Here is a 19615-nt window from a genome sequence, read left to right on the forward strand (position 1 = left end):
AATATTACAAAGGGAAAGACAATACATTTGTTTGCTCCTATGGGACAGAGTGATGGAGAGGAAAAGAGTCACAAGTAATTTATTGTCTGTGCAGCATGGAAAGGTTATCCTAGGGTGGCAAAAAATATAATGTGCCATAAAACCAATGTCTCTGTTGAGTCCATGGTTTTTAGTGCCCAGCAGAGTTATGAATTTTAGTTCCAGAATTATCTTTTGAAGGTATTTTGTATGTTTCCCTTGAGCAGCAGTGCTGAGAGGTTGAAGATGAAGTGCTGTTCTGGATTAAAGCAAATGTGACAAAGCTATGCAAGCTGGAATTCAAAATCCTGTAAGGTTTGTATAGCTATGCTACTTCAAGGTTCTATTTAATTGCCAAAAGTGGGCACTCCCAGAAACAAAAGTGATGCAAAGCCCCTGCTTAAGTAATTTTCAACAGTTAAAATAGTGTGAAATAGCCTTAAGCAAGTCTTAAATGATAGCAGAAAACTATTTAACTATGATGGTGATATAACCAGTATAGAAAATGGAAAGCTTACACCCAAGATTGAGAACTTGTCCTCTGCTGTGACAAAATAGAGAGAAAACTCAGAAAAAGTCTTGAGACAATAGTTTCCCTAGCATAAGTTCAATAACCTTCTCGGCTTGTTTTAAAGGACCTTCAGAGTACATATTAACCTCAGGGTCAGGAAAAATGAGGAATGGCTCAAAACTCTTTGTTTAGAAGTACATTTTCCCAGTGTATGCAGTGCCATAACAATTTCAAACATTTTGAAACAATAGTTGAAGGCTCCAAGATTTCTTTACTGAAGCACCACAAGCAGTGTTTGTACTCAGGAAGCATTCCAAGCTGAAGTTCTTCGAGGGATCTTTTAGGGTTTTTTAGAGAGTAAATTTCAGCTGCTAAACCGTATGTCAGACATGCTACACTGTAGAGGTTTAACCACTCACTGGGTGGTTATGCCACACTTAAAATTGCCCAAATTATGCTATCACTCCATGGATGATATGATAGATAAATTAAGTGTTCTAAATTACATAGGCTGTCACACTCACTTCTGTGTGCTTCTTTTCTAGTCAGTAATAAGGTTGGAAAAAATCCTATGGAAAGGATACAGATGTCTGAGAATATCAAAGAGGAGAAATAACAGATCCTCAACTATGCTACTTCAAGAAATGAGAAGAAGAAACAAAATTGAAAAAGGTGGGGGCAGACAAATTAATGTTACACATTTAATATATAGAAATAAATTTGAAGGTTTTTAAATAAATATGACAATTAAAACAGACTAAACAGGAGGCATAGTGGAACTGTCCAAGTGCATTATATTACCAGTGGGAAAATGCTTAAGTGACAGGGTCAAATGCTTCAAAAGTTTCTATGAGCCTAGAATGAAACTTCCCAAGAGAGTTAACCATCATATCCAAAAATATATTTTCATGAAGACCAGCAGTCTTAATACCCAGCCAGAGATGAACAACTCAAGCACTTCAAATAAAACCCTTTTGCTGCTAGACCAGCAAACCTCTACTTGGCCCTCCAAACAGTGTGAGCTAATCCAAGCCTCTTTCAAGGTATTGTCTTTAATGTCAACCATGCTTAAATGTCAACCTATGTGTAGAATAGGTTTTCCTTTCTGCAGAGTCAACAGGTTTTTGGTCTCCTTTATAGTAAGACTCAATCAACACACCACCACCTATCAACTAGTTAAAAGCTGCAAATTAGTAGGTTTGGATTTTTTCTCCCTTAAAGTGATTCAGAAATATCTCTTACATGTTAATGCTTATGGTATTATGGTACATAGAGCAACAAAATATTTCTACATTTGAATTTTGGGCATTCATTGTCACTGCCAAGACACTTGCTGGCATGAAATTTTATCAAAAGATAGTTCACCTACAAATTTTCTGCCCTTCTGTGAAAAACAACAGATACTTAAAGCAACAGCAAAACAGAAATTCAGGATGACTCATATAAAAATATATTCTCCCAGAGTCACTGAACAAAAAATGTGGAGCAGTTCTTAAAACATTTATTTCTCTTATTTTATTCAACCATCAAGGTTACAAGAATCAGTCATTCCACATAGGTTTGTGTATATGCCCCATCCACAGAAACACTGGAGGCCAGGTTGGTCATGGCTTCGAGCAATCTAATCCAGTTGAAGATGCACCTGCTCATCACAGATGTGATGAACAGGATGACCATAAAAAGTTCTTTACAATCCAAAACACTCTATGATTTTGTGGCTCACAGAAAACAGAAACTGCGTGATATTGTAAAAACTGTGTTAAACTTTATAATCTATCAAGAGGCCTTTGCAGCATGCAAAAAGAATGAACTGCCATTTTGAGAACTTTTGAACATATGTAAATCAGAAAGCATTTGTTGTTAGTTAAAAAAAAGGAAAGAAAAAGAATAAAATGTGATATAATTTAAAAATCAAAATATGAATAACAAAACATGATGAAAACTCATTCTTCTTTCTATACAGAATGGATGGAGGAAAAGTTTTGTTAAAGAAATGAAATGTTTCTTTTTTTTGAAATTATTGTATAACAGAATTAGTAGCTCAGAGTGTTAGGCAGTCTGATTCCCCATATCAAATGGTTTGTCAAGCTTTTCTCCCTGTTACAGATTTACCATTATTATGAAGACAAGGGTTTAAGATTACCAATGATGAAAATTATCTGATATGCAAATATTTGGTACCTATTCAATTTATTGGAACAATATAATCTTTACTATCATTACTAAGAAAATTTCAACCAGATGAATATTCTTTTCTTGTAACAATAAAAAAAAAAGGAAAAACAACTTTCATTTTCTTCAATGGATTTATTACTACAGATCATTCCCCTGAGAAATATTCCACACAATCACAAAGGATACCAAAATCTGAATTTTGCCTAAGAGTCAAGAAGACTTGGAAGGGCTTCAGAATCAGCTTTAGCTCAACAGTGATTTCTGCAGCCAATTAAACAGTGGAATTGATGGACTCTGAGAATGCCATATGCTGCCCTCTGCTGAAAAGATGATCATTATGACTTGAGGTCTTATGGCTGGAAGGTCTGACAGACGGGAAAAATAAGTGGAGGATCCTCTGATTTCAGGGATGTGGATAATTCCTTTAGGGAGAAAGGAAGATTAAATGCTCACCTGGGCAAAGAAAAATTTCACAGAACATATGGTGTATATATATATAAATTATCCTGACAAGAACACGAAGTCAGCAAATTGGTTATTAGAAATATAACTATTGAGATTTACATTGATTATATTCATAAAAGTCCTTAAAATGGCTACCTGTCAAGCCATTTAGATCTAACATGTGACATACTTTAAAGACATTATAATGTAATGAGGAGAGTCTTTCTGAGTGTTTTTTTTTTACCCTGTTCCCTCTGTGGTTTCTAATTGGTGCATACACATTTCAAAGTTACTGTGAGAAATTTAGCAATTATATCTCTGTTTGATTAATAATAAAATATTTACACTCTAAAATATTTTTAATTTTCACAGACTCTTACATGTTAAAGTGGGTGGGAGGGAAAAGAGCAACACAAAAAGGTGAACTTGGCACTTATCTAATGCTTACAGTATCATTTGCTGCGTTACCAAAAATATTTAAATTAAAGAGCATTCTACTACATGACAACTAAGGAAGAATTGTTGATGGATCATCAGCAGCCATGTTTGGAATACTGTTGTTTGATCATCCGTAGCGATATGGATTTAGTCAGACAAAATATTTCTATAATATTATGCTCCAGCACCTGGAACATCTCTTCTTCCTCCTCCTCCTTGATGCAGCCTCTACTGTTTCTCTCACTGTTTCACTCACTGTTTCTCCCTCCTTCTCTTTCTGTTTGGTATTTTCTGCCCTTTCTTAAATATGTTTGTGCATTTGGGGAGTTGCCAAACACAAGTTGTGTTGGTTTTGCATGGCCTGGTTCTTGGTAGTGGGGGGCCACAGAAAGGGCTTCTGTGAGAAGCTGCTAGAAGCTTCCACCATGTGTGGCAGAGCCAATCCCTGATGGCTCTGAAGATGGATGTGCTGCTGGCCAAGGCTGGGCCAGTTGGAGATGGTGGTCATGCCTCTGCAATAACACATTTAAGAAGAAATTAAAACAAAGTTTGGGCCCCAGTTTTAAGTCCAGCCTGAGTAGAAATGAGAATTTGTGAGAGGAGAGCAACATGCAGCCACCAAGGTCAGTGGAGAAGGAGGGGCAGGAGGTGCTCCAGGCACTGGAGCTGAGATTCCCCTGCAGGCTGTGGTGAGACCATGGTGAAGCAGCTGTGCCCCTGCAGCCCTTGGGGATCCACAAGGGATGCACAGATCCACCCCGTGGGGGAGATGCCCACTCCAGAATGAGTGGATGCCTGGATGAGGCTGTGATCCAGTGGGAGACCCATGGAGAGACAGGAAGGCCCTGCTCCTAGGCTGGAGCAACCTATCCCTGAAAGACTGCGTCCCATGGTGACCCACGCTGCAGGAGTTTGAGGGGTACTGCTGTTCATGGGCTGGACTTCTGTTGCAGCAGTTTTGGGAGGGTTGTTCCTTGTGAGATTGGAGCCCTGCTGGAGAAGTTCACAGAGAACTGTCTCCTGTGGGAGGAACCCCATGGTGCAGCAGGGGAAGGACTCCTCTCCCTGAGCAGCATGAGAAACCACAGGGGATACATTGATCAAAACCCCCACTCCCTGTCTTCCTGCACCATCAGTGGGAAGGAGGGAGGAGTTGGGGAGGAAAAGGTGTTTTCAAGGGCTTATTTTACTTCTCATTATCCTCCTCTGATTTTGTTAGTAATAAATTTACTTAATATCTCTAAGCTGAGCCTGTTTTGCCCTGTTTACGGAGGAGGAGTATTTTCTCCTCATCCGTATCCCAACTCATGAACCCTTCATTAAATTTTCTCTCCTCTGCCCAGCTGTAGCAGGGGAGAGTGAGAGAGGAGCTTTCATGGGTGCCTGGCTTTTGGCCAGTGTCAAACCACGACACTTGTCTGATAGCTGAGCTTTGGCCAGCTCTGTGTCCATTGGAGAGCTGTGTAGGAATACTTTGGCAGTTTTTACTGTAAAAATTGTAGCATCTTCCTGGAACCCATATTGCAACCTGTGCTGCTAAACATATTCATAAATTATGTGAAAGCTGGAGGTTAATAGAGTTTACTCAATTTAGATGGTAAAATAATGGTTGTTTCAAATATCACTATATTGTCTGACTATGGCAATTAAGAAACAGACAAAAATTCAATATAAACAGATATAAATGCACAGACCAAATGAAAAGAAATCCTGGCTTTACATACACAGTGATAGACTCTGAAGTATATACTCTTAAACAGCAAGACCTTTGGAGTTAGATCACTCTCTGGAAATATCAGGAATATGCTTAATAGTAGTTAAAAAAAGCAAAGAGAAAAATTATTATGATTACTATTTTTGCCACAGAATACATAAAAAGCACAGCTCCACCTAAATAAGGTGTATAACTCTGGTGGTCCTTCTTACCACAAAAATAATGAAATATAATTGGATAAGGTACAGAAAAGGAAAAAGAATGGATCAAAGTTGACACAATTTCTGTACAAAGAATGACCAGAATTCTTTAGCCTAGAAAAGAAATAGAGACATACCAAAGACCTTACATTAAAACTGTCATGAAGAACGTGAAAGAAAAGCATTTTTTACTGTCCCTCCCCATAGAAGCTGTAGGAAAAAAATAAGGGAAAATAGCAAACAGAAGATTCAAAACAAACAGAAGAAAGTAATCCTTCAAACGCATCCATAGAACCAGGGATGTTAAATTTCACTCAAACACTATCAAATTATTCATGGGGAAACAAAATTCTACCAAGGGCTATGAAAATTAAAAATCTCTAAGAAAAAGGAGATCTCTAAGCTCTGTTTCCTAGACCAAGGTCTATACAACTTAGATTAAAAATGTACATTTGAAATAGAGAACTTTGACTCAGTGGCTCAAACACAGATATTTCAGACACCTAGGGTATCTGACACCTGGGGCTAGCAGACATGAGGCTAGAGGAAATGAGTCTTTCTGGAGTGACAGCTGGAGGCTAGCTTAAATGTGGTAGGTCATTTCAAATAGGACTAGGCACTTCTATTTTGATTATTAAATCCTGCCTTAAATGTTGAAAGAAGTAGCTCAGGTTTACAGAGTCTGAAATGACAGTTAAGCACATTTCCATTGGTAAGAGTTTGGTAGCCAGTAAACAAACACACCTTGTATGTCAAAGCATGCTGTTGGTGCCCTTGTCAGTCAAAGAACCTCTGATAATTAATGTTTATTGTCTATGCCCTGCTTACCAGCAAATTATAGCAGCTGATTTCTTTAATAACAATTACATCTAAACTACACCCATTTGCACTGTGTAGCACTATACTTATTTTTTAAAGTCCTCTTAGCATTAAATACTTTTCCAAATTTTTCCAAATGTTTATCACAGATGAGCATTTCAACTTCAGCTGCCACAGTTACCTTGATAAATTAATACAACACTATTGGGATTACACATCATACATTGAACACAGACTTATAGCATCAATCCAGAAGTAATTCTGCCTCCCTGTACCTTTGACTAACAACACTATGGTACTTCATGAACAACCACTATTCCTTCCCAGAATACTCCAGGTTCAATTGATGCTCAGGAGGAATCTGCTCTGATAGAAAACCATGATTGTAAGTAGAATTTTTATTTCATTTGCTGCAGCACCTGGAAGTTGTGCAATAAGCAACTGCACAATTGAAAAGAAGGTATCATGATCAAAATAAGTGATAGCTTCTCTGGAAAACTTGGAAGGTGTTCCCCTGCTGCATGCCTTAATAACATTGATAAGGCACTTAAATGGAGCCTTTTTGATGCATCATTAATTGTGCCCACACATATCCCATTCCAACCTAGTCCTTAAATATCTTTTGCAAGAATGCTGATAACATAGTTGTAAATATAATCCAGAGGAGTTCTGCTTTCAACATACAGAAGTTAATATACAGCATATAACATTAAGTACTCTGAAAAATTAGGTTATATGGTTTATTTTTTTTTCAATTTGTATATCCTGGATTATTTCATATGGCTAAAACCACTTTCTTTCGTCCCTCATTTCACTAGAAGATTATAGAAATAAAATAATTAAGATTATAAAGACACAGACATTGAGCAGCATGAAAATGCAGTAATTCAGACTTCAGAGCAAAAATGAGCAACACAGAAGGCGGAAGGTTACATGTCAAACAACAGGCCAACAAAGCTGAAATACAGTTGTAACAGAGACCTGTATTTAATATCCATGTATTTAATCTCAATTGCACAGATTGCAGTCAGGGAGTGAGCACTGGAATTCACTTAACAGTCCAGAAGCAAAGAGTTCAAGAGTGTCTGGTCACGGAAAAAGTAGTGGATGGACATGAAAAGGAGTCTGGAAAGAGCATTCTGACAAAGAATGAGGAGAAGCCTAAGCGTAGCTGGGCAAAAACTGGAAAAAAGAAGCCACAAGGAGAAATGAGATAAACACTCATATTTTAATACCTGTACTATAGCGGAAAGCCACATGGAAAGTAGGAAGGAAAATTTGCTAAGATGCTAGCAAAAGCTGAGACTGAACATGGCTATGAATGAGACTAAAAAATGGGAGAAGTATTTGGAGTAAGAACTAGAGTGGCTACATAGGAAATGTGGAACTGTATATGCAAAGCAGAAAGGAGATTTGATGAAGACGGCGGATAAAGGCAAATAAAACTCTTACACTTCTCATCTCTCAGTTTCAGCTTCTCAACTTAAAGCTACCTTCCAAAAAGTAAATTACTTTCTACCTTATCCTCCAGTTTCCATTCAGTTTCTCTCTCAATGTTTTAAGACTCAGCAGACGTGTTGCTTTCTACCCCAAGCCGATCCAAGCATCAGCAGCCAGGCCAGGGCTCGAAGGGGCCCAGCTGAAAAGAATTGCATTGCAAATCACAAAGCTGATGCCTCATTGCTATTCTGACTCAGAACTGCTCTAAGAAGGAAATTTATTCTGAGGTAGAACTAGTTCAGTAGGAATGGCCCAGGTACAATCTGATGAGACAACAGCATATCTGGGGTGGGTGATGCAAAGGGGAGAAGTATATTCAGCTGCCATCTCTTACAATTACAAACTATGAAAGTATAGAGCATGCTTAGTGATTATGATAGAGAATGAGAAATTAAGTTCCGGCAGTCTCTGCTGACTATACATGCCCTGAGCACACAAACTGCAGTTTTTCAAAAGGTAATAAATCTTGAAGGAAGGGAATGGGGAAGGAAAAACCAAGTGTGGAAGGTTTGGGTAGAGACTTCTGCAACTGGTAAACCAAGCCATCCTCCTGATGTAGCAGCTAGTCCCATGTCAATGCACAGGAGCCACAAAGTATTTAAATTAAAAATAGTAATTTTTTTCCTTTTCTCCCCCCCCCCCCCCTTTTTTAGTTTCTTTTTATTCAATGACTGGGCCATTTTGCTCTAATGACTGTAACAAACTAGCTAAGGCAGACATCAGCATGAAAATTTTTGCATCAAATTTTTAAACTTATGGAAGTTTCAAATAAATTAAAATGGGCCTGTAATATTACTGATCCTATATCCATATCTGTTACACTCTTCCTTGAGAAATACTGTTCCTTTGCAAAGACAAAACTATTTGTATTTATTCTATCTTTTAGAAAGAAAATGTTTTAGAAACATTTTACCACATGATACATAATAACTTTATCCTTAATGCAATCCATTTTTTAATTTCACTTCAATGCCTGTCAATATTGGCATAAGCTACAATGAAGATCCCAGAGATGGCATATTTGTACTCCAAAATAAGTTTAAAAGCAATTTAATCATATTCTAGAAGTCCTTTACGGTCTACCTTTTGAAAAGTTCTTAAACATTCATTATTCACCAGGAGAAAGAGCACAAATTTAAGATTATTTTTTTCAAGAAATAAGGAATTTTGTTTTTTAAAATGGTAATTAGCAAAACTTGCTTGGAAAAAACTTGCATCATTAATATCTTGGTGGTTAAGAGGTGCCATTGAGAGGTCAAAGTGATTCTTTGCTCTAGTTAAGAAATAAAAGAAGATACTCTGAAGTACACTAATGAACTCATGCCACTACTCAGCTTTACATGAAATACACATTCATTCTGGCGGACAGAAAAAATTATTTTCTTTCTATGTAGTAAAAGTATTCTTAGGGGGAGGAGGAAAAGAAAATTTGTCATTCCTGACACAAAGGAAGAAGGTGCACTAAGGTCTCCCACATCTGAGCTTAAGATTCTAGCATGTGAGATCTCACACAAAATTGATAGAGCAACACAACTATCATTAACATCATCAGTCCAGTCCTTGCCCTTCTTTTTAATTTTTTCTACTTTTTCTGAAGGCTTTTATTTGGGGAAGTCCATCCCAAATTGTGATTTGCTTTAAGTAAAAAAAAGCAGAGACCTAGACTGCATTTAAGTAAACAAAAAATGCAGTAGGTCTCTGATTTTTTAAAAGAAAGATTCTCCCAGAATTAGTAGCCAAAAAAAGACTTAGCATCAAGGAAGAATGAAACAATGTATGATTTAGTGTCACTAGAGGTGGCAACAGAGCTGTAAACTACAAACACCTAAAAGCTTACAATACAAGCTGTCAAGCAAAGAACTCCCTGCAGGTTTAGACCATCTGGATAGCTCCAAACTTTTCTTAATCTCAGTTAAAAAAGAACATGAACATGGATGTATTAACAGTGGAATCTCAAACAGGAATGGAGACACTACTTAGGATCAGTTACTTAGGTATTCAAGTAACACATCCAATCTCTGCATCCCCCAATCAAAATCACGTCAGTAAGTAGCCAAGTATTCACAATATAACCATCAAAGTACTCAAAAACATGACCTAAAGTGATAGAATCAAGAAATTTCACCTTCTTAGTATAATGGATAGCTATATTACAGTCTATAAATATATACACAGGAAGACAAAATCATTTCAATCTCACAGACGGAAGCATAACAAGACCCAGGGGCTACAAACTGAAGACAGACAAACTTAGAGTTAACATCTTAATTACCAATGATGAGTACCTCATTGAAAATTGTGACAGACACTCCCATCCTTGAAGTATGCTTTTTAAAAAGAAAGGTAGAGAGGTTTTTTATCTTTAGAGAGACATGACCTAGTTCAAATGGGAAGAAACTAAGACAGCCATGAGGTCTCTGTTGTACAGTATGCCAGGCTAGATGATCACAGTACTCCCTTCTGGTTTTTTAATCCATGAAACTGTGTACATTTCCATTTCAATGAAACTGCATCTTTCAATGAGCATTTTTTAAAGGAACAGCTTTCCAGTGAGCTCTAGTTATGCCTTGAAGGCATAGCACTCTTTTGGTGGAGGCTTGTGAAAAACTTCTGGATAGCACAATATGGTGTTACTCTGAATGGAGGAAGCATTCAGTCCTTTCTGAGGCAGAGCTGGGACCGGAGTACAGAATACAGTAGAGACTGCTTTGTTTAACATATTAATTTGAAAATTAACTCTTTGCAGCATCACACTGAACCAGTTTAAGCCCTCAGTTCCACCATCATTTTATGACTTTCACAATCACTTGGCATAACCTAATTTTTTGGTTGTGTTTACCAGATACTTTCTCTTAAATCACCATAGAATGGGGGGGGTCTAATGTCAAATTATTACACTGGAATACATTTTGATCAGGACTTCTGATTTCATTTCTTCAAAAAGGAATTCTATTTTTGTGCATCAAACTACACGGAAACCCGAACCAGAAAAGACAAATGGATAACATTGGGCAGTTCACACAGAATATTTTTTATTGCACCAAGACAAATCACTGGGGCAGAGACCCTTCAGAGGTCTCTGGTTACAGCAATCTAACCAGTTCATTATTTTCTATTTGAGTTAAATCATCATTTTATAATATTAGATAATAAAAGAATTTTTTTAATCCACCTCACTACAGGATTTTGGAGTTTTGAAGTCACTTATTTTGACAGTTAGTAATAAATTTAAACTAATCTGTTTTCAATACAGGGCACAGAATGTTACTTATTCATATCTATTTCATTTTCTTACAGCAGTTTCCATTTCATTAATATGTTCTTGTGCTTTTTATTATCTCATTTCAGATGTGTAAGGAATCAGACAAAAAAAAAAAAAATGAAGATAATTCTGACTGCTGACGCACAGAAGTAAAACTATAGATCCTTTACATTTATTTTTTTCTGCAGGTAATAAAACGAAGTGCAGAAACCTTCAAGTTCAATCACATAATAGCAGCTTAAATGCAGTTACCCAATAAACACAGTGTATAAAGACTTAAAACACAAGCATATCTTAAAGGTAGAAAGGATAATCAGAATAGTTTGCTACCTTATGAAAAGATCTCATTATTTTGTGAGTCAATCTCTGACTGCAATTTGTATGTGTGCATGCACCATAATCACATTTAACCTTGAGAAAATCCTACATCTGTTACATGCTTCCAGCAGGGAGTACTTGCATTAGTAAGTCTGAAAACCAGATCTGACTTTATACTTCCTGTGATGCCAACAACAACTCATGCAATTATTTGTCTGCTTTTAGATTAGTGTTTGTGAATAACTTCTTATGCCAGCTATTAGTACTTATCTTTTTCTTAATATTTTTCATCATCATATGCATAGAGGTCACTGTGCTAGAAAGGGCAAATCATATAGAAAATATCTGTAGTGGTGAATAAAGAGTTTGAAAATAACATTGTTTCTTTTTCACTGTTTCATCCACAACGTTACCTCTCACGGCCTGACCTCAACTGTGTACCAATACCTGATGAGAGCATAAGAATAGCAACAAACCACATGTTTCTCCATAATTGCTGTTTGTCAGCCATTTCTTCAGCATTAACAACGTTCCAGACCACTCAAGGTCAACTATACCTTATGCTAAGGAAAAACACTCTTCCTATCAAAAGAAACGGGCCAGCCAACCAAATCCATTGCCAGCTTCCAGATGAGTGCTTGATTCTGGCTCAGTTTTGCACGCACAACTAAGGAAAGCAAAGCCATTGAGTAAATTCTGCCAGTATAAAATGGCAATCAAAGCAACTGAAAATATTGCCAATACTGTTTTTTCCCCTTTATACTCAACTCTGTGTTTTTTGCAGAGTGTTTAAATTCAGAGAGTTAAACTAGTGCCCTGAAATGACCTTCTGCACAGATTTGACCTTAAAAAATTTCTAGAGGATGTTGATATGAAGATGATTCTCTAACAATTTCTAGTGTATATTAAGAAGTATAAAATTACATATCACCAATTTTCCAGCTTCAATCCTACTAAATTTACCATTGAAACTAATAAGAAATATTAACCTAAAAATAAATTAAATAATACAGGTTTTACAGGTTTGATTAAGACCCGTACTTGGCACACAAGGGTCAAAGAATTTAGCCAAGTATTGTCTTAGAAGAATTGCATGCAAAAAAAACAGTAATACAATGAAATCAATTTAGAGAGAGCTTTGCAAGGAAAGTAGCCATATAACACCCATTACAAAAATAATGCATCTTGGGGATGTAAATAGGAATCACTGTTTGCCATTTTTACCAAGTGCTAGATAAAACTGTATGAAAGGAAGTATTCTATAGTTTGATCTCTCTAACACTAAAAGGATTATATTTTATTCATTCTCCATAACTAAACATTTCTAACAACAAAAACAATAGTTCTCAATTTTTTGTAGAAAAATGAAAACAAACTCATGAAAAAGCTATCGGCTCAGGTTAGAAAGCATGAAAGAATATTGCTTTATTCAAAGATGCAAATGCCATTCTAAAAAACTTTAGATTCTTTTTTCATTAGAAAATTACCTTCAAATTTAATACTGGACTATTCATCCTTTCTGTGGAGCACTAAAGGACAAGATTAATGTATTCCAATCTTTTGATGGAAGATTTTTAAAGAAAGATTTAGAAGGGTCTAATGCCATGAAGCATTTTGGCAAGAACATTGGTTGACCTTATGCACCAATTGTTTCATGTCTTTTGGCACTGAAACTGTTTTTTCTTCAGCTCCACAACATGACCCCTGTTTCACTGCCAAAGCAGACCTTGACATTAAGAAAAGAAATTCTGGTGGCAGCAGATTTTAGGGCATCAAAAATGGCAGATTCAACATCATCAGTCTCATGAGAACATTGCAGTATGCTGATGGAATTTCCCCCCCAAATATTGTTCAATATCAACCCACGGTTGCTCATAAAAATTGTGCCATCTACTTTTCTGTTGCAATGCCATTCAGATTGATAAATTCCAAAACTTGCAAAAAGGTATCTGGGTTTTTTCCTAGCTAAAGAACTATTGGTAACAAAGATGCATGTCTCAACAGGCAGACATCAACTACTGAAGCTTGACACCATGCTAAACACACTATTATAAGTAACTTATGAAGCTTTACAGAGATTAAGTGATAAGACCTACAAGCTCTGCTCAGTCCAAGTTTCAGGTTTAGAATTATGATGTACATTAACCAAATTTGTTTGGACTCCATACAACAGGGTTTAAGTCTTGTCATTATAATAATTCAGTGTATAATTAAATGCCAGGTTAATTCTTTGCTTGGTCTCTTCCATGTATTAAAAAAAAAAGGACATTCTGATGACAGAAAATCTAGGTATAAAGGTATCACTATAATTAAATCATGTAGCACAATAAATGTGTGACATATAAAACATGTTTCTTGAATCTACCTGTTATTTCAGTTATTGTAAAGTGACAGTCAACCAACAGAATCCCAATGTTTAGAGCTATTTGGCTGACAATGTAACCACTGAAGGTCTCAATGCTATGTGTAAGTGAATATATAACACAGACTAGGAAAGATCTAAAAGATGACAATACAAACCAAAGAGAAAAAATATTTAGAGACAACAAAGACTAAAACAACATTACCTCTAAAATTTCTTGCTTGTACTAATTTAATGGTTTGAAGTTTTATATATCTACACAGTACACAGGGAAATATATGCCTATAATTCTACATATTTTGATTGTAATCTCATTTTCCTGACACTCTTCTGTTTGGGTTTCAAGCTCACTGTGAACACGTGCTTAATTTTAATGTGAGTGTAGCTCCAATGAAGTCACCATGAGGTATTTGGTATATGGGTGTCTTTAGTGTGCAGCCTCTCTAAAGGAATCATCATTTCACATCTTTATATAAACATCTCCTAGAGTATAGTAGTGATTTAGTGTGGGACATTGATGCAATTATAAGCTTAATTCAATAGTTTAACAAACTGAACTAAACAAAAGTATGTTTATATTGTATAATACTGTTAATCAGGTATAAAAATATAATATCTTCTCTTAAGGACAATTATTAGGTTTTTAAAACTCTTTCTAAAGCAGAAAAAATATTATCCAAGACATTTATTTGTTAAATTTCTGTTGAAATTACATTAGAAAATTCCCTCGGAAACACTCAATGTAATGCAGCTATTCCAGAATAAGAAGAGGTACTTGCTCAGCAGGGTGCTGATACTGTGAAAGGAATAAAGATTTCTTTACATTATCTTTTCCAGCGTTCTTTAGAAGTACATAATACAACTACCTGACAGCATACATACTCTATTCAATATTTTGAATGGGAAGAATAGAAAAGTTATGCAACTCCAAAAGTGTGATCAAGTCATGTGATGCAGGGGGGGTGTATTGCACTGGTAAGTGATAATGAGTCCTTTTTCCTAAAATTTCCTTTTGAATTTGTTAAGCACAGTAAGGCTGTTTTAGGATTTTTCCCTTGTCTGCCCCTTCACAATTACAGCAGAAATCACAGCACACCTTTAAGTATAAAACTAGATTTTTCATCTTTGAATGTTTTGCCTTTACAGATTTATTCTACAGCTAGGCTGAGGCCATATGAGAAACATGTAAATCATCACTAAAAACACCTTGGTGCTCTTATTGTCTTCTATATCAGCTGGGCACCAACAAAGAAGTCAACAATGAATTAAATACTCATGCTTTTATTCATGACTACAAGCTATACTGACTTATAGCAATGATAAAATAATCTTGATTTTGTGGAAAATATGTATTGGAACTAAACTGCACACTTAATTTTTTCTGAAATAAATCTGATCAGAAGTATGAAGCAGACTTATTGCTTCTACAGGAGTCTTTTCAAAGTAGATGTGAAGAACATAATTCTCCCCTCAGCAATGCTTAGCTAAGACGTTAAGTAAAGAACGAACACACCTTGGAAGGCATTGCATCAAACTTTCGGTATGCATGACACTGGAGCTTTTTCTCTGCTTATTTCCTCCAAAGGAAACCATTAGGAGACATTCTTCTATAAGCTAAGACAGCATTACTTCACTGGAAAACACAAGTTACAATGCCCTTCATTGCCAGTGTTTGTTACCCAAGATTATTATGAATATACAGTCATAAATAGTGAGTTTAATGGAACATGCATTGATTTTAGCTGAATTTACAGGATCACAGAATGTCTGAGGTTGAAATGGGCTTCTGGAGGTCATCTGGTCCAACTCTCCAGCTTAAGCAGGGCGATCTATTCTTCTACTGCAAGTCATGCAACCATCCCACATCTCAATGATCCCAACAAGATAATATCCCTGCAACTGCAAATAAATCTCTAATTTTCCTCTCCACACTAGTGTACAGACCATCATAGAGACATGCTGATTTCTCAGCATGCTGATTTCTCAGAAAGAGTCTGGGTTGTTTTTTTTTTCCATAATGCCACTTTTCCATAAGGCGCTTCCTAGTTTACACACAAATGCTTGAAATGTCCCCACTTCAGCCTTTTTTTTTGTTAATTTTGTGCTCCCTTTCCTTCACATCACCCCAAACTTTTTGCTGTTAACCCTGACCATCACTCTCTCACAGGGCTGGTGGTAACTCTTGTGCTTGTTGACATGGGTGTTTGAATGCCCTAATTATCAGGTCAGACATTCTGCTGGCAAAGACACCATTGGCCTGCTTATGGGGGTGGATTCCAACCTCTTCCAAGTAGGTGTTGATCCTCAAGCAGGGTCCCTTGGTCATAGAAACTGAATCTCAGTTGCCACCAGCAGCTCTATAACCAAACACTGATGTGCAGTATCCTTGCAGCCCTCCCTTTCCTTGCAAGACTGAAAACAAGAGCTGGGCCCCCACATCACTGAACAAATCCTCCAGAGCTCTGCAGTCAGTTTTGATACTCCCCAGGTTGCCACCCGCTGTATCACTGGTACCCACATGGAAGAACAACAGCCACAGGTCTGCACAAGCTTTGGAAGCACAGCCCTGGATCCAGATCTCAGGCAAGCAGGAACTTTCTCTAGGTGACAGGTTGGGTTGGCAAACAGTTGTCTCCAGCCCCCACTGCATGGAGGTTCCTACTTCTATCACTCCCCATTTCCTCCTATCAGCCTTTCATAGCTCAGGGTCAGCTGGCCCAGAAACTTTGCTGGAAAGCACACCTGGATCCTCCTCAGCTTTGAAGAATCTCTTTTTACTCCTGCCAAAGCCTGTTTTCTGTTGCTGGGTGTCCAGTGTGCAACCACATTGTTAACTCCAGAACCAACAGTTCCAACTTTCCAGACACTGATTAGTTAATCTCCTACAGAAGGCACAAATCCCTGCATTTTTCTTTCAGAGAAACTACATCACAGATGATGCACATGGAATATATTTAATTTTTGAACGTTATTGATTAAGAGGGTGTTAAAAGGACACTTCCTGTATTATACTGATACTCTGAGTTACATGATTTATCATTTCTATGAAAGGGCTTTGGTTACCAGACAAGCATTTATTATGAGGGTGTAAAATAACTGAAATAAACAAAATACTTTAAGTATATTCAATATTGCAAACTTAGTTTTGTGTAGTGGGTCTTCCAAAGGATAATGTTTGATAGATGAGCCAATTAAACAAAAAGAACCATTCAATTTACTTTATAACAAATACATTTTATTCAAAATGCCCTTGAAAGCAACTATACACATTCTGAGTATATAGTGTTCCTTCCTATGTACTCTCTAATCCTTGCCAATGAAATTAGTCTTTATTGATTTCCTAGCTCACTAACAAAAATGTCAAAAGAGAAGAGATAAATGAAAATAGTACTAACCTCAGTTCTGTACTTTTTGTTCCTCTTTACATATATGACAACTTTATTCATAAAGTCACTTTTTGTGCCTTTTTTTTTTCAGATGTTCCAGTCTGTCTAACACAGTATTTAAGAGCATCAGGGTCTCACTGAAGTTTTTAGTATTACCTGCTGAGGCTTACCTTTTTTTAGTTTAATGCGTTTTAATACTACACAGACCAGTGTAGAAATATCCTACAAATTTTAGGTTCATCTCCATCGCATGTAGCCTGGACCCAGGTCACTTGGCACAATTGAACCCTATGATATTCCCATGGGCTCACTCCTCAAGCTTGTCCAGATCCCTCTGGATGGCAATGGCATCCCATCCTTCAGGCACGTCAGCAGAACCACTCAGCGTGGTGACAACTGCAGACTTCCTGAGGATGTACTCAATTCCATTGTCTGTGTCACCGATGGAGACATTTAACAGCACTGGCCCCAGTCAGACCCCTGAGGGACACCTTTAGTCCCCAACATCCGTCAGGACATGGAGTCATTGGCAACTTTGAGTTATTCTTGCATTTTGTCATGTCCCTATGTTGGGACTCAAACTCTTTCATTTGCTGCCAACTCTTTTTTAATTGCACAGTTGGAGGGACAAAACCCCAAAAAATCCCCAACCAAAAATGAAACAGACTCCACCTCATTCTTATTTTTCTTACGTTCTTCTAAGAAAATCAGTCATTTCCTTCAATTGCACTGTTTTGTTTCCTCACAAATTTGTGAATTTAAGAGATAAAATATTCAAGGAAGTTTATAAGATCTTTCAATATAGCCTCTTCAGCACACTCCCTATCTTTTGTAACTTTTTAGCAATTATACATTGGGTCTGGGTTGTTTTCTTTTTTTAATTAAGAGTATTCTCCACTGATCAAGAAACTCATGAGATTACTTTAGATTTTACTTGTAGGTAATACAGCTACTAATTACATAAGAAGGAGAAGAAGTATCTTGTAAAATATTATTGAATTACTTCATTTTTTTAGAATTATTAATTTGTGCAAAATTAGCTTAGACTGCCCATATTTGATAATGTAGAAAGATGTGCAGATGACAATAGGAAAAAAAATTTGTGGTTATACTATGAATCTTAATCCTGTCTTTGAAAATTCTTTTAATTTTTGGTCACCTAAACACACATACACAAACAAAAAAAGGTTTAAAAAGAGCAATTTGATGACTGAACATAAGTAAAAAATCGTAATTATTTATCTATTATGTAATTAGGATGACATTGAAGGGGATCAGAGCTCTCTAGAGAACAATAATGTAGCCAACTATACACAATCACATACACATATCTTCAAATATGTACACTTATCCTATACTTCTGCATATACATACATATAGTAAAAAATAAGTCCTGCTACTTTTCCACAAGACCGTAGCAGTAAGTCTGTGTCAGCCAGGGAGCTGCTGCAACAAACAACTTTCAAGTTGCTCTTTAAATTGTTTCTCCTTCATGGGCTACATTTTTGCCAACATTGTATCAAATACAGAAACTTTGTACTTAAAGTACTTCCGTAAATTCACAGAAAAATAGCTAAGGACCTTCAAAAAGAAGCCCCAGGTACTTCTACATCCAGTCTCAAGTCTTTTCCATTTGTCATGGTATTAAGACAACTTAGAATTTAACAAGCTGTGTTTTATAGAATCACAGAATCACAGGATGGGTGAGGTTGGAAGGTACCACAGTGGGTGATCTGCTCCAGCCTGCCTGCCCAAGCAGGGTTATCCTAGAGCACATGGCACAGCATTTTGCCCAGATGGTTCTTGAATATCTCCAGTCAGGAAGAGTCCACAACCTCTCTGAGCAATCTGTTCCAGTGCTCAGTCACCTGCACAGTAGAGAAGTTCTTGCTCATATTCAGATGGAACTCCCTGTGCATCAGTTTCTGCCCATTGGTTGGCTGTCCAGCCGCCAGCAAGTCCTTTTCTGCAGAGCTGCTTTCCTGCACGTCAGCCCCCAGCCTGCGCATGTACTGGGGTTATTCATCCCCAGGTGCAGGACTCTGCTTTACTTTTCTACAGATTACCTTGTCTGGATTTGCAGAACCATGTCACACATACGAGCTATTGAGATTCAAGAATGAAATCTCAAACTGGATTTGAATATTTCCCCTTAGTACACAATTTATATACTTTCTTCTTCTCCATGCTGTTTCTTTTGATTAAAAAAAAAAATAGACTTTGACAGACTAAAGGTGTCTAAACAGTTATTTCCAAGTTGAAGGTTTGAAACAGATAACATTGCAATACACATTAAAAGACTTATTTATTTTACTTTCCAGTATATTTGATTTTCAAGCCCACCACAAGAAGCTAGGATGGAAGACCTGGAGGAAAAAAGGCACTTGAAGATTAAAAAGAGTGACTGTGGCAACCTTAAGATTTCTTAAGTCATACCATCAAGATTTTTTCTAAAAAATAACTGGAAA

General features: G+C 36.8%; 1 protein-coding gene across 12 annotated transcripts in view; it reads right to left on the reverse strand.

The window, feature by feature from the left end:
• The window catches only part of LOC143693500 (uncharacterized), a 215800-nt gene that overhangs the window by 182449 nt on the left and 13736 nt on the right, over window positions 1-19615 (reverse strand). For 2 of the 12 annotated variants that reach the window (XR_013181213.1, XR_013181212.1), the window contains exon 1: window positions 10105-10247. The exons of 9 other annotated variants lie outside the window; for them this stretch is intronic. The gene's annotated coding sequence lies outside the window, so the exon portion shown is untranslated. Of the gene's footprint in view, window positions 1-7838; window positions 7928-10104; window positions 10248-19615 lie in introns of those variants that run through there. One more of the 12 variants, XR_013181214.1, reaches the window with a different exon arrangement.

This window comes from Agelaius phoeniceus, chromosome 3 (genome assembly GCF_051311805.1).
Source record: "Agelaius phoeniceus isolate bAgePho1 chromosome 3, bAgePho1.hap1, whole genome shotgun sequence".
NCBI lineage: Eukaryota > Metazoa > Chordata > Aves > Passeriformes > Icteridae > Agelaius > Agelaius phoeniceus.